General features: G+C 40.6%; 1 protein-coding gene across 2 annotated transcripts in view; it reads right to left on the reverse strand.

Moving 5' to 3' along the window:
* Positions 1-13101, reverse strand: part of PDGFRB (platelet derived growth factor receptor beta) — a 207980-nt gene that overhangs the window by 148325 nt on the left and 46554 nt on the right. Inside the window, exon 2 of one of the 2 annotated variants that reach the window (XM_073621080.1) lies at positions 4398-4481. The exons of the other annotated variant lie outside the window; for it this stretch is intronic. The gene's annotated coding sequence lies outside the window, so the exon portion shown is untranslated. The remainder of the gene's footprint in view (positions 1-4397; positions 4482-13101) is intronic. 2 annotated transcript variants of the gene reach the window in all.

Consider the following 13101-nt stretch of genomic DNA (forward strand, 5'->3'; position numbering starts at 1 on the left):
TTGCTCTGGTGAGGATCTCTCGAGCTTTATTTCCTGGTTGACTGTAACCTATTGGGGTGACATGAATTTCAAGTTTTTTCTTTTGATCCGCTGAGTCATACTTACCCGACTTATTCTCCCATTCCTTTTTTTTTTTTTTTTTTTTTTTTACCTGGGGGGATATCGTCCAACCTGGTGCAGGGTGGACCTACTGAACTTTGACTGACCTGAGGAAAATGAAAAGGTGACAATTCGTGAAGGGATTGCTAACTAACTTGAAGCAACGATTTGTATGGTGCTTGCAATCTTGTGACAATGAAATGATTCGAAATGTTGCCTTGATTATGAAATGAATGAACTCCATGACAGAGGTCCGGCCTGGTTGTCATGATTTATTCGACCGTGAACCGGGCTCTGGAGCATGTATTGAAATGAGGCAACTGAAAACATTGGTGCACCCGGGACGAATCGGTGCCTGTTTGATGCATCTGGATTCGAATCGGAGCGCAGTATGAAATGAAATGAGAGAAATGATTATTTTGACCGAGGCTCGAATTGGTTGTGCCGTGTATGCGACTGGCAACCAACCGAGCTCTGGTATAGGTATGAAATGCGATCGGAACCAGCGAGACATTCCGTGCCGGAGCATGTATAGAAATGAGGCCAATCCTGGGGCACGCCGAGACGAATCGGTGCATTTCCATGCGACTGAATTCATGTCGGAACGTGATACGTGGAAATGAAATGATAACCATGACAGAGGTACGTATGACTGATAAAACGTAACTCTGGAGCATGTATAGAAATGAGGCCAATCCTGGGGCACGCCGAGACGAATCGGTGCATTTCCATGCGACTGGATTCATGTCGGAACGTGATACGTGGAAATGAAATGATAACCATGACAGAGGTACAAATGACTGACAATAACGTAACTCTGGAGCATGTATAGAAATGAGGCCAATCCTGGGACACGCCGAGACGAATCGGTGCATTTCCATGCGACTGGATTCATGTCGGAACGTGAATACGTGGAAATGAAATGATAACCATGACAGAGGTACAAATAACTGAAGATAACGTAACTCTGGAGCATGTATAGAAATGAGGCCGTAATAACTGGGGCACACCGGAACGAATCGGCGCACCTTTTGGTGTGACTGGATTCGAATCGGAGCGCGGTAAGTGACTGAAATGAGAAATGATTTGAAATGTTAGAAATGAGTTTAGAAATGTTTCAGAAATGAGAAATGGTTGGTATCGAACTGACTTGACAAATTGCAAATTGCGACTCGTTATGGCTGTCTACCGACGCATATATATATATTTTTTTTTTTTTTTTGAATACCGACATGCTAGAAATGAAGCGACGTCTGCGTCGCGGTGCTGTCGAAATGGTAACATATCGAACATACGAGCGATATACATTGCAGTTTGTGAAATGCAAGTGAAACGAAAATTTGAAATCACGGTTTAGTGACATGATATGAAAACGAAAAGTCCGACGGGACCTTACCTGCGACAGCCAAGCCAGACGCGTGGTACAAAATACGAACGAAAAACGCGGACTTCGAAGGTTTTGAGTACGGAATATCGAATACGGGAACTTGCGAGGCAAGAACTTGCGGGCGCTGGTATATCGAATAGTCGGCCTAGTGACGTATATCGCGCACAGGAAACCGACAAGCACCACAGGTGAGCGGGCTGCTTAAGTACCCCCCGGGCTCCTCCCATAAATTCAGGCCACCATACTGGCCTTCCTACATATATAGATATGATATGATTTTCTTGCTTATTAGCAGGCCACTCACTCCAACTCAGCTCCTGGTGGGGATGCCCCCCTTTGGGGGTCCCCGATCTACAGTGCCACACTTTTATTATATAGTCAACCTTGTAAGTATGGTAGAGTGGGTTTTTATACTTGGTTATAATCATGTGGCAGCCCATCTATATTGTATATCTAGATATACATTTTTATGTATATCTATCCAGTTATATGAATTGTATTGGATATATACTCATTCATGATGCGTTTGTATGTTAATTTATATAATAAACTGAATTCTTTATACCTACGTGCTTCATTTAAAGTCCCAATCCCCTCTCCCCTTCTTTTGGACTCTGTACTATCAGCAGATGGATTGGGGACAGTAAAAGAAGGGATTAGAGACTGCCTTTTTACACAATGTGCAGGGTTAACCCCTTCGGTTCCACAGTGAGTATACCAAGAATGCTTTACAGCATATACAGACTGATTTTACTGTTGTGGGTTTAGTAACACTTTAACTCTTTTGTGTCTCCCTGGCAGCAGAGTTTGTCCTGTCACCTCTCCTGCTTTTCTTTTCTCCATCTCTAATCTGTGTTCCCTCTGCACAGACTTATCTGTTGCTTTTTCCACCTTTACCAACAGTAAATCCAAAAACCCTTCCTATGGTTTGATAAAGGGGCCCTCCTGTCTGCCCTGAAACATGTAGGCCACATCCCCTCCACTTCCTGTCATCACCCAGCCTGGAGAGGTGCTGTTTTGGAGCCACAAGCCATCTTGCCACTTCTAGAAGCTGCTGATGCTTATGTTCCAGCCTGTAGTCTGACAGCTGTACTTCCTTCAGGAATTCTGCTTCAACCAGCGACGTGTCGGCTAAACTCTGCAGCCTCTTGATGTGATCCTATGAAGGTCTATATGGGTCTATGACAAAGCCTTGATCTACTTTTATCTAGTTATTGCATTTTTATTGTTGTTTATGCTTTTTTTAAAAATTGCTACACCTAGATGCTTAGCTCCCAACTATCCCTGATTTTGAGGGACTGTCCCTGATTTGGAGCAATGTCCCTCTGTCCCTCATTTTGGTCTGATCTATATAGCTGTATATAAAATGCACCTATTATCTATCAAAAAGTGTCTCCCAGTGCTAAACCTTTCATCTGATTTCTAAATTGCTGCATTTGTACATTCCAAAAGCCAATATGAAGGAATAGTACAGTAGTGGTAAAAAAAGCACTTGTGGGTTTAACCAATCTTGTTTTTTTGTACAATTCTCCTTTAAGAGTGTCAATGGGTGTGTCCTATGCCTGTATACTTTTGCTGATAGGTGTCCCTTATTCCCATCTCAAAAAGTTGGGAGGTATGTAGATGGAGGCGTCCTCTCGTGTTTGTTTTTGTACTATAGAGGGATATGCTTTGTTCATATTTTATGTCTGAGGTTTACAACCACTTTAAATGAATGATTTCAAACAGTCAGTTGAAGTTTTCTTTACAATTACAGCTTACTGAATTAAAAAAAAAAGAAAATGAAAATAAACATATTAAAGCTCAGTACATGTTAAAAACTACAGCAACGCAGCATGCCAACACACATCAATGCACATGCCTTTACATGTACTCGACTCATAGTGATGTGTATGGCCCCATCTACTGCTGCCTAGGCTTACAGGGTCTAAAATTCTGAATAAAACCAAAGTACATTACATTGTGTATATTTGGTAGTTGATTATCAGATGCTTCTGAAATAATTTGAATGAAAAAGTATTACTGAGAACTTGTGTTTACCATGGAAAGCAATAATCTCTATGATAAAATATTTGCATCTAGTGCCTTGCAGCATGGAGTGTAACTCAAATCCATTTAAAGATCAGGGAAGGAAATGAACTAAATAGAAAATTAGACTGTTCATTAGCTTTACGATGCAACATCAAATGTCAAAAGCAAACATTCTATATTTAGGGCCATATTTAGACATCATCCAACCCCTGGCACACTTGAATGATGCTGTCGCTGTCTTGTTGTAAAAGCTCAGCCTCTTGTATCCAGCACAATAAAAACTACAGCTAGAATGTGCTAGAGGAGGCAGCATGCTATCTGCTATACATTATTATTATTATTTAAGGTACTTATATAGCGCCGTCAATTTATGCAGCGCTTTACATATACATTGTTCATTCACATCAGTCCCTACCCTCAAGGAGATTACAATCTAAGGTCCCTAACTCACATTCATATACTAGGGCCAATCTAGACAGAAACCAATTAACCTACCAGCATGTCTTTGGAGTGTGGGAGGAAACCGGAGTACCCGGAGTACATTTATGTCTGTATAACCTTACAGACCAGCAAACTATAGAAACAAGTGAATATTTCATGTTTGTAGAACTACAAAGAGTCTTCTGACTCCTCTCAACATCCCCTGCACTGCGTTCAATAAATTTGGTGAATTCAGCTGCAGATATGTGGATGTGAGTTTAGAGGTTTGGTCCTGCCCCCCCCCCCCCCCCCCCAACACCGCTGTGCTAGGCCCATAAAAGATGTAAGGAGCTTGTAAAAAGACACATGTGCAAACCTTTGCGTGTAAACTCGAGGCAAAACACTGTGAATTTTGATCATTTTAAATGCACCTTAACCATCTGCAGTTATCAGTCCTTACCTTATTTTGTGCTATGGCAACTTCAGTAAGGTGCCAGTCATTAATTACGCAGGCCCTCAGAGTTCGACTGGAAGAGAATGACAGCTGCAGGAAAGAAAAGCCATGGGTCATTGGAGATTTAGTGAAGCTGTTTTTTAAATCTCACAGAATTTAAAAAGAACCCATCAGGACACACATGGAAGCTGTCATTGATCACTTGCTTTTTAGACTTTATGTTCTTTTCTTTCATGTATCATTTGATGAGTCTCCAGAGTCAGATTTGCTCTTAGGCACAGTAGGCCAGTGCCTATAGGTGACAGAAACAAATAGGTGGCTTTTCCCTGGTTATCAGCCAGTGTTACCCACTTTTTTAACTTAACATCATCAAAAAATGGTATCAAACCTATTAATAAACTGTTAAGCTGCCCATACATGGATCGAAATTTAGCAGTGTTTTTAAACTATGTATGGGCAGAGAGGTTGTACAGAAGTCTACCAATCAACTTCTGTACAACCGTCCTGATGGATTTTCCACGCTCAATCTGTGCTGCAGGCTATAGCCTACAACACTGATCAGTGTCTTCTCCCCGCAGTCAGAATACAATAGCTAAGTGGGTTGAACAAACAAAACTGACTCAACTATAGCCTGCCTTACAGTATAATAAACTAGGTTATACCCAGTAAGACAATAAAATTTTCTGTGTAGAAGAATTAATCCTATAAAGCTGACCATAGATGGGTAGAAATTCAAACAAAAATTCTTAGGAATAGCAGGTTCTAAGAAAGTTTGGTAATTTTTCTAAGCATTAGTGGGTCGAATCATTTCATCATCATCATGTTTGTTTTTTGACTTTTCCAACAGTGTATGTGGTTTTTGTTCAGTACAGTCAATTCATTCCAAAATTAAATGTTAAAAGTAAACCACTGTCAAATGTTCTGAAAATTTTCATATACATTTTCGTAGGATTTTTCCTAAGAATTTTCATTTGAAATTCTATCCATCTATGGTAAACTTTAGTCCCCTGAGGAAGTCACATGACGTGACGTTTAGGGTGTGCCTAGAACACACAGCAGAAAGGAAATTATGTGAGAGGTGGAAAACGCAGATGTTTTTATCAATCTGAGTGCTTTTTACAGAAATTTGATGTAAGCAGATGTTATCTTTTAATAAATGGTTTGTGGTACTTGAATACACTATTGGAGACTTGTTTGTCTATTTCACCCCCATATGTGAGACGTGATCTTTGCCTGAGAAGTTGCGGAGGGGACTCCGAGAGGAAGGATCTGTTTACCCCTATTGTATTTGGTTCCAAGGTTCATGTTTTGTGGTTATGAGGTGAGAGTTCTGTGAGCACTGAGGTGTCGGTGGCAGCGTATAGAGTCTCTGGGAACTATCTATCTAAGGATTGATTGTATTGGAACCTTTCTACAATCATTGGATTCTTTATACATAATATTTTTTTCATTCATCACTATTATTGTTCATTTATCATGGTCATTGTCATATATAGCATGTATAGATGAAGGAATAGCGCAAGATCACATACATTATTTATTTAGGCACGTGCAGCTTTAGGAAGCGTTGGTTTGGGTGCTGAACATTGTCTATCTACACTTCTACAGGCTACAGTGACGAAAAACTGTATGAAGTAAAGCAATAATAAGACCAACAGTCCTGGAGCTCAGTATCAGCAATGGCCATTCCCATGCATCCCCTGAATTATTCCTTATTACACATTCAGATAGTAAGCTTTTTATTAAAGAATTGTCCAGTGACTTCAAAGAGGTAACAGGCACTGTTGTATGTAACGTACAGCACAGCAAACAGAGTGCAGAAGCCAGGTGTATGTAATATACTGCTACTTACAATGATGGTCATTGAGAAGAACTCCCTCTTATATGGATAGCCAGTGAAAGGAAAAAAAGCCCCTTGATGGTGGTGGGCGATTGCCCCTTCCACTGGTGGTCACTGAAAGGAAGTATGGTCCCCTTACATTGGTGGTCACTGAGAAGAAGTATTCCCTCCTTACATTGGCGGTCAATGAGAGGAAATGTGCACCCTTACCTTGGTGATCGCTGAGAGGAAGTATCTCCCTTACATTGGTGGTCAAAGAAATACTGTCATTTACATTAGTGTTGGTGAAGTGAAGAATACCTTCTTACATTGGTGGTCAGTGAAAGAAAGAATCTTTTCTTACATTGGGGGTCAACTAGATTCAAAATTATCCCATACGTTGGTGCCAGAAGAAGACTGCATCTATCAGTGAGAGGAAGAATGACCCTTGCATTGGTTTTCGTGGCAGAAAGGCCCCAGCAATGTTGGTCAGAGGGAGAAAGATTGTCCCCTAAATTATTGATCATTGAGAACAGACATTTCTTAGCATTGATGGTCAGTAAAAGAAAGAATGCCCAGCTTTAGTGCTAGGGACTACTTAGTTAAGAGACACAAGGAAATACTCTGTATCCCACTCCACTGGCATGGCTCTGTCAAGTACCATTTTTACTGGAACTTTGCAGGCAATGTCTGATGTGAGATCCACCAGACATTGCCTACAACAAGTTTGGCATGCCTGGCCTGGAGAACCATGCAAGAGATAAAAGGCACATACCTTTTTTGCCTGGGTCTAGCAGCACCTCTGATGGTGACCTAACATAGTTATTATAAGAACCCTGCACAGGACAAAAGGTGGGATGTTTTCCAACACATAGGCAATTTTAGTAGCGGTACACATAGACATAAGACAACTTTGCATTAATTACAAAAGAGCATTTTACATTTTCTTAAGAACAGGACGCATAAAAAAATTCCCACGAAAAACAGTCATGCCTGACTCATAGTACATAGTATGTTTATAATGGGTAATGAGTAATTTTACTATTGTATTACAGCTGTGTCCCATTACTAGTTGTTTGTAATCTGCAGTTCTGCCGAATTCCTGTACAATATTAAACTAAACTTTGATTGACAGTTCCCCTAGTTATCAAACAATCCTTTAATATGCCATAGCTTTCTATACACACAAAATGTATACAGACCGGTTTCTAAATGAGAATTTAAAGATCCTGTGATTAATGTTAACACCACATAAGAATTTAAAATATCATATGTTTGGTTATCTACACATGGCCTGCATTTCACAATACTTTATGCTAACCATATAGGAGAAGTCGGAAAGCACCGTAGTTGCTGAATCACACATTTTACAGAGCCACTAATGAACCACAGCAGACCATGAAATAAGTTTTTCCATAAAAACAAAGCAAAATTCCTAGGGGCTTTGATCCAGGAATAACAGGTTTAAGCCTTGGAGTGTGCCCAGACAATTGGTTCCCCTAATGGCTTGTCCAGATGGGCAAAACTTTGTTCCCCTCTTGTTTCAGTGTGTCAGATGCATACAGCTTTGATCTCATCTGACTACACACAGTGAGAGAGAGGGACCAGTAGCAGAAGGAAAGAAAAACACAATTCCTGAGACATCCTTTTTCCATTTCAGCCCCTGCACAGCAACCTGCAGTAGATTTTGTGTGCTACAGACTACTTCTGCTAAAATGATTTTGGTGTGAGCTATGTTTTCAATTTGTGATGGCTTGTTGTAAGAGAGGCTTTCTATAGCGTGGACATATCTCTAGGAAAAGAGACTCAGGAGTCTTTCTTGATCTTTATCAGCCCTCTTCCAGTGGTGCCCTGGTCCACGTGTGGTTCCGGGAACTGGTGTTGGGAGAAGTTTCAACAATTATGCTGTGGCGTCTTCTTTGGACTATACATTATTACAGAACACAGTAATGATGTAGCCGACTGTAGGGCCTTATTAGGGGGGGTTGCCAGAAAACTGGCTTGTCATTACAGGCATTGAAGGATAGGCTATATATAGATGGGTAAAGAGTTCCCCATTTTAAATGCGCTAGTGACTACATAATGCTCTGTTAGTACACTCTTGGGAGAAGATGTCCTCCCTATGGGAGAAAGTATTACTTGGGAGAGTCACGCTAGAAGTTTTCTCAAGTGAGACTAGTTGAGCGCCAGAGTTAGGCAATAAAAAGGAAAATGTTTGCCTTATTGAATGATCCTTGTGCCACTGCGCTGGAAACATTTCTGTTTGATAATGAAATGATTGTGGCATATATTCTCTTCTGAAGTAAATTTTAAAGATTCTTTTACCTAAACCCAACTGGACATTTTTCTGTTTATGGCCTGGGGGACTGAAAGGAGAAACATGCTAAGCACCAATATGGGCTTTGTCTGTTCAGCAAAGAGTGAGGTGTCCTCCCTGTGGCCTAGGAAAAGGAAAAAATAAGTGCTGAATCATACACTCATGTGCTGTGCCCAGGTGACCTGGGGCCTAGGGTCCTTGTGACATGTATGTTTGCGGGAACTGGAAGAAACCAGCCTATGGACTGTGAAGGCTTATCCCAGGCAAAGGAACAACCCCTCCACCCCTCCATTGATTGTGCCTGTGTTGTTAGAGCAGCTTGTTAGTCTAAGATTTTAGGTCTCTGACCACTTGTAACTTAGAAGCTTGTTAGTCTAAGATTTTAGGTCTCTGACCACTTGTAACTTAGAAGAGCCTGGAAGTTACTGGGAGTGTCAATGCCAACTCTGCCCTTCTAGTAGGTCTGCAGTTGCCAGACATCTGCAATACAACAAAGATTTCAAGTAGCATTGAACCCTTTTTTTTATTTTGTTTTTTTTTGTAGCTTAGAACACTGGACACAATAAAAGAAACCTTCCCCAGTAAAAAAAAAATTCTTGCCATCTTGAGGTTATGAGGCTATGAGGATGTGTGTTTCTATTGATACATCCAGTTTGTAGCGACACCGCTCTAGTCCTTGCATGCAAGGATGGCTCTATAGGATGCTGCAAGAGAAAAGCGCCTCTCTGAAAAAGGAAACCTGGGGCAGCAGTCATGGCACCAGCCTAAATGGGAATTCAGGCAAGAATTAAAAGATAAATAAGCTGCATACTCAGTAAATGATTAACCACTACAGGTCATTGTACGATGGCTGTTTGAAGTGGAATACCGTTGTTATGGCAGCAGATAGCTGCCATAACCTGGGTATCCTCTTCAACAGCGGACGGTCCTCTTTCAGATAAAAGTGGTCTGTGCAGTGGATTCGACGCAAGATCACTTTTATCGGGGGCGGGAGAGGGCACCCCCCCATTCCCGCCACGCTCCAGTCGTCTCCGCTGCTTACCTTAGCCATCGGGAGTGGCGGACACAATCAGATCATTTCTCCTGTGAGGCTGGATGCCGAGTGAGGGAAAGATGGCCCCCGCTTGACTCCATATCATTGGATGACAGAAGCTGCGTCAAACGTCACTTCCGCCCAATGGTCTTAAAGGGGAATTTTTAATTTTTTTTTTTATTGCATTTAGGTGTAAATGTGAGATCTGAGGTCTTTTTGACCCCAGATCTCACATTTAGGAGGTCCTGTCATGCTTTTTTTTATATTACAAGGGATGTTTACATTCCTTGTAATAGGAATAAAAGTAACCCATTTTTTTTTTTAAAGGACAATGTAAAAATAAATAAAAGGAATAATAAAAAAAAAAGTAAAGCGCCCCATCCCGCCGGGTTCGCACGCAGAAGCAAATGCATACATAAGTCACGCCCGCATATGAAAATGGTGTTCAAACCACACATGTGAGGTATCACCACGTTTGTTAGAGCGCGAGGAATCATTCTAGCACCAGACTTCCTCTGTAACTCGAAACTGGTAACCTGTAGACATTTTTAAATGTCGCTTATGGAGATTTTTAAGGGTCAAAGTTTGTTCCTTGAGCAGGCGCAATTTTGAAGTGTGACATGTTGGGTATCAATTTATTCGACGTAACAATATTTTTCACAATAAAAAAAAAAAATTGGGCTAACCTTACTGTTATCTTATTTTTTTAATTCAAAATAGTGTATTTTTTCCAAAAACATTGTGCTTGTAAGACCGCTGCGCAAATACGGTGTGACATAAAGTATTACAACGACCGCAATTTTATTCTCTAGGGTGTCTGAAAAAAATATATATAATGTTTGGAGGTTATAAGTGATTTTCGATCAAAAAAAAAAAAATTTTTACTTTTAACCACTTGCCGACCGCTGCACGTTGATATACGTCGGCACAATAGCAGCGGTGGGCAAATGGGTGTACCTGTACGTTCCCTTTGATTGGAGGGGCTAGCGGGCGTGTGCGGCGTGTACAACGTGACCGTGCCTGTGGGACCGGCGACCGGTCTCCTGTCGATCGTGTCACTGGGCCGCAGAACAGGGAAGTGCCTATGTAAACAAGGTATTTCCCCGTTCTGCCTTGTGACAGGACAGAGATCACTGCTCCCTGTCATCGGGAGTAGTGATTGCTGTCATGTGAGTGGAAGCCCATCCCTCACAGTTAGAATCACTCCCTAGGACACACCTAACCCCTTCATCGCCCCCTAGTGTTTAACCCCTTCCCTGCAGTGTCATTTACAGAGTAATCAGTGCATTTTTATACCACTGATCGCTGTATAAATGACAATGGTCCCAAAATAGTGTCAAAAGTGTCCGATGTGTCCGCCATAATGTCGCAAGCAGGATAAAAATCGCAGATCGCTGTTATTACTAATAAAAAAAAAAAAATAATAATAAAAATGCCATAAAACTATCCCCTATTTTGTAGACGCTATAAATTTTGCATATCAGCCTAAACTGAGGAATTTTTTTTTTTATATATATTTCTGGGGGATATTTATTATAGCAAGAAGTAAAAAATATTGCTTTTTTTCAAAATTGTCGCTCTTTTTTTGTTTATAGTGCAAAAAATAAAAATACCACCAAAACAAAGCTCTATTTGTGGGAAAAAAAGGACATCAATTTTGTTTGGGTGCAACGCACCACCGCGCAATTGTCAGTTAAATCGACGCAGTGCCGAATCGCAAAAAGTGTCTGGTCAGGAAGGGGGTAAAATCTTTCAGGGCTGAAGCGGTTAAACACCAATTCTGAAAAATAGGCTCGGTCCTTAACTAGTTAAATCATCTGCTGAAAGTGCCAATAAATTGAGGGTTTATTATTATTTTAAGACACTACCTGTTGGAAAGGTAAACGAAATCTAGATATTCATGGTGGTCATAAAATTTTGCCAGTCTAGAGATAAGATATAGTAGAACAGACTGCTACATTGTACTAACATGCTGAATACAGAAGTTCTGTATTGATTTTCACACGTGGGTTCTGCTTCAGGAAAAACACTTTTAAAAGCAACAATGATGAAATTAACTTTGTGCTTCGATTTGCCAAAATATACCAGAAAGCCAGTAAAAAAGCAATTCTAATCTAGAAACCAGAACTTAATTTATAAAGATGGCAACATACCAGCCAAGTCTATGGCTGAGTGACAGAATGAACTTCCTTCATGGCCACACACTTAGCAAGCCTACTTGGACACAATATTGCATTTGGCACCTATGAATATGGAACTACTCAATGTGGTTGGTACCAATTACTAGTTAATAGCATTTCCTGAATCTTGGCCACCAAGTTTGCATTAAGGCCACACAAAATGTGACTATAAACCAGTCAGGAAATACTGCATGCAAGGGCCATTGCGGGATTTTCAAGTCAAGTTGAAAGTTATAGTAAAGTCATACTTTTTGAGCATTTCATTGAGCAGGCACAATGTTCATAATGGCCTCGTCTTTCTTTTATAATTCCCCAAGTCCGATATCAGCATGTATAGAAAAATCCTTTTGTATTTACTCCTTTGGGGCTGTTATTTTTTTTTTAAAACTGGATAAAAGTATGCCTTTTTCAATGAAAAAGGAGTGATAAGGGGCAGACGTTGGCCCTCTGATCGCATGGGCCCTGAAGCCGTGGTCTCTCTTCTCTCCAGCCTCATTTAAACCATTGGTTAAAGTTGGGTTTGGTTGGGTTCAGGTTCAAAGTGTAAATTACAATTTAAAGTCAATCCATCAAACAAAATAACAATTTTATTTTTGGTAGCTGAAAAGTTTACTAACACAAGGTATCTTTGACATCTTGGGATCTTCACTAATGAGACTTCTGTCTTGTTTTGGTTTCTGCTTTAACGGAGGATTTCTCCACAATGAAGTAGTGATCAGTGGTGTAGACAGCAAGAGAGGTAAGTATATGCTTTATTCATTTACAGGGAGGGCTTACTTCAGGAACTTTGTTAAAGTAACAGAGTCACTTTAAACATTTTAAAAACTGATATTACTAGGTATGGCAGTATGGAATTATCAGTTTCAAAAACATTTTGGTTAGAATTATCATTTACCTATCTTTTTCCTTTATGCTCTTTGAGGGTTTTGGTATGACAGCTGCTTCAAAATTCTACTGCTACCGTCTGTTCAGTTATCTAAAGCTGGCACTGGATCACTCACATAGGCAAATCATGCCTGGCATGGCTACCAGCAGCATAAAGTTGAAGAATGGTACAATGGTAATAAATTAAATCTATAAACCTTTAGGTGTGCGTACTGGGCAAATAAGGAGACAAGGCATTTTGCCTTGTCATGCGGTAGGACTGCACTGGAATAGCTGCCCAATGCAGTCCCACCGCATCTGGTGTGAATAGGCCCGATCTCACTGTTGTTTTGCAATATCCATGTGTCTAAAACACACCCGTCTGTGTGCAAAGACCCCAAACATGGCTCTGCAAATAAAATATAGGAGGCTCCTCAAATTGCTATAAATAGTTTTGTGGCCCAGGCTGCAGCTTCAGTAGGAAAAGGACTTTGTAT

This window comes from Aquarana catesbeiana, linkage group LG03 (assembly GCF_042186555.1).
Source record: "Aquarana catesbeiana isolate 2022-GZ linkage group LG03, ASM4218655v1, whole genome shotgun sequence".
In the NCBI taxonomy this organism is placed as follows: Eukaryota; Metazoa; Chordata; class Amphibia; order Anura; family Ranidae; genus Aquarana; species Aquarana catesbeiana.